Source organism: Cariama cristata, unplaced genomic scaffold (genome assembly GCF_000690535.1).
Source record: "Cariama cristata isolate BGI_N322 unplaced genomic scaffold, ASM69053v1 scaffold9863, whole genome shotgun sequence".
Classification (NCBI taxonomy): domain Eukaryota; kingdom Metazoa; phylum Chordata; class Aves; order Cariamiformes; family Cariamidae; genus Cariama; species Cariama cristata.
In genome coordinates this window covers 48638-52060 of record NW_009606687.1, presented here as the reverse complement: position 1 = coordinate 52060, position 3423 = coordinate 48638, and positions in this window count along the sequence as shown.

Below are 3423 nucleotides of genomic sequence, written 5' to 3'. Positions count from 1 at the left end.
AAACTCCAAGGCTCGAGTCATTTAAAAACTGACAGGGCAAAATCACCCAAGAATAATCTGGAGGGAAACGCTCGTGCAACTGGCAGGCTGTGCAAGCACAACGTCCCCGGTCATGAATTATAATAACTCAGATAGAACAGGTAACCAGCAATCTGCATGCATGTGAACAGGGGGACGGAGCTCAAAACCTCTGCCTCCCAAGCTCCCAGAAGCCAAATATTGTGTTGGTGTAAATTGGTGTAGCTCCATTCCCTTCGCTGAGTGACGGTGCATGGATTTATGCTCGTTGAGAACCTGGCCCAAGGGCTTCTGACCTTCAGGCTAAAAGAACTCCATCATCTCGTGGTATTCCCGGGTAATAAATACTCTGATTTAGCTGTTAGGCTTTTGTAATCTGACTGGGCAGCGGTTAATTTACCAGTTCACACTTGCAGACAGGAATCCTCCAGGGCACAGAGCCCCCCGTAAGTTCTGCGTCATTCTGGCTGCAACCCCTTCCGCAGATGTTTCTGCCCCCCCTTTTTTTTTAATCTGAGGGCCCGATAAAAGGCCAGCCTACGCACAGACTTCCCCTGGTTCCAGCAGATCATGTTCCAAAAATGGATATGGTTGTTTCCAACACGAGGCTACGGGGACACTTTCTGATGTTGATTTGGCTACTTTTATTCCGGAAGAAAAAGTGTCCACAAAGACACTGGTACACAAACAATTAGAGTTTCAGTTCCCACGTCTCCTTATTTTGCACAATTTTGTTTGTGCACCGATACCATGCATAAATACTGAGATAAACTGTTATCTTGCCTTTTCCCTGTATACTAGCTTACAACAAAATGCTATATTAAGTTTAGAGCAATGGTTTTGTGGTCTTATTGTAAAATATCAGTGTTTCAAACACTGATGAATTTACCGTTCACTGAAATTATTTCCATTTTGCACATGGAGAAGAAAAACCAAAATTATCAGAAATGTCACCTGATGTTTAGTGTTTGCCAAGTGCAACTACATATTTGATTTTCATAGCATCGAGTGTTTTATAACACATTACCTTGCCTTGTCCCCCACTGAATTTCTTATTTGTTACGCTTGTCATGTTTGGTACCCCTGAAAATGAAACCTGGCACCAGCGATTTGTCTGACACTCCCCAGGAGCTTTGGGAATAATGTGGATAAAAAACCCCCAACAGCAGCCTTGTTCATCTCATTTCCCTGAACACAACCCACTACTCCAGCCCGAACGAGGGATGGGCTCTAAAGGAAAAAAGGCTATTTCATCATGTACGTATACAGTGCTTCATAAAGTTTGCAGACAGATCCAAATTAAGATTACCCAGACAGGTACTAATAACTCCAGCAGAGTTTCTTCCAAAGCCCAGCCAACATGTAAGAAAAAAGCCGGTTATTTCCAGTACGTTAAGCTGACTCATCTAGCAGTGTCCCACCAGCAAACAAACAGTAAACCAATTTCAGTGAAAGGACTGACTTTCTGAAAAGAAATGAAGGTTTATAGTGTATATTTGCTACAATGTTCTTTTAAGACATTAATACTATAAATAAAGTGCAGAATTAAGTAGCCACATTGCATGTAGAGTACACTTTATAAATGTACCATTCATCAGATCCTCCTCTAGGTTATACTATATGGAGGAGCCCCTACCACATCGTGGATGTTTATTATAATTCAAAACTAATAATCTTGCCCACATTCAGTAAAAAATGAGATCATGTGAGCTGCAAGTGGTCCAAGCAGAAGAGCTTTTGTTCATGTGCCAACCAAATAGTTATACGCATATATCCCACTGTCTGAATACATCAATGATTTTAATACAATCACAGTTTCGTTCTCAGATAATTTTGTCCTTTCATTTTTTTTTTCTATACCACAGATTTTATGAGTGGATCTTGAGACCCAGTTATAGATGTGACAAACGATTTTGTTTCCCAGTGCTTAGAGTTTACATCTGACTACCAGAGAGTAGCTGAGCATTTGAAGGTTTCTCAAGCTGAGCATCCAAAATCCAAGCCGCTCGAAATCACAGGATTCTTTCTAAAGATCTAGTCCAGATAAACAGTTTCGGAAATATCTGCATGTACAAGTTGGGAAATATGTACATATGCATATAGATATATACAATTTCTGGTTAGCACCTCTTTGTCCCTTAACCCTGTTGCCTATTCACACCATGCAGACTGCTTCGTGTTGCAGCCCTCGTCCCTGAGGCCTGGGATCGGGCACTGCCTGAAGCCCCTCGGTGAGGACACCCACTCCTCCCAGCTGCCCCTATCGACCCCCAAAAGCAGGCAGAAGCCCTTGAGGGGAATTCATCCCCACAGGGATCTAAACCTCTCTCTGAAGGTACCTACCTCAGCCACCAGCTGGCTGTGGGACTGAGGTGACAAGATTTCAAAATTCAGGGAGTAAAATTACATAGGATCAAAATGCAGACACGATCCTTTTTTCTTTGTGGGCTTTCTAGTTTTTCCAGGTCTATTGACTTTTACGTAATTTCAGGGTGAAGATGAATCCTTCTGGTCACACCTCTAGAAAATCCCCAAATACCACACCCCCAAAAGTTAAATACCTCTGTGACAGAAAAAAAATTTGGGATCCGCTCAAGAATATTTCAAAGTGAGATAATTTTAAAGCCAGCAGCAATTGGGGCAGAGCTGATGTGTGACTGGTCTCAGGCAGGAACAAGCCATGAAATGACTGGCAGTACCGCTGGCAGGTGAACACATCAATTGTTTTAATACAATCACAGTTTAGCTCTCAGATAATTTCGTCCTCTTGTTTTTTTTCCCATACCACAGAATTTATGGGTGGCTATTAAGACTCAGTTATAGATGTGACAAATGATTTTGAATTTCCCAGTTCTTAGAGCTTACATCTGACTACCACAGAGTCGATGAGCGTTCAAAGGTTTCTCAAGCTGAGCATCCGTAGCCAAGCCAGACACCCAAAAATCTGCGCACGCAGATCGCCCTGGCACTCGGGAGAAGGATCCCGTCCATGCAGAGGGAAACAATGAGGTGGCACAAGGCCACTTACAACCCAAATAGCACCGCACGGGGAAAGTCCTGGAGGTTTTGTGGGGCTGAGGAGGGGCTGAGGCTCCTCCTGCACATCTGGCGGAGCAGCAGCTGTGCTGTGGCGATCGATGTCAGCGTTTGCCGCGAGGACTTGTTTCACAGAGAGGGGAGTAGGTGTAGGATCAGGGTTGGTTACAATGTGCCTTTCAAACTTTTATTGATTTCCTAATCTCTTCTCTAAAAAAACAGAGGCGGGGGAAAGAAAGAAAAGAATTTTGCTGTGAGCCTGGTGGGCCTTATTTCCCCTTAGATCTACCCACCCTTGAACACATACACGGAGGGATCTCTTCTTACTGAATACAAACTGCCAGTCAATTTTTTTCCCTAAAAACATTT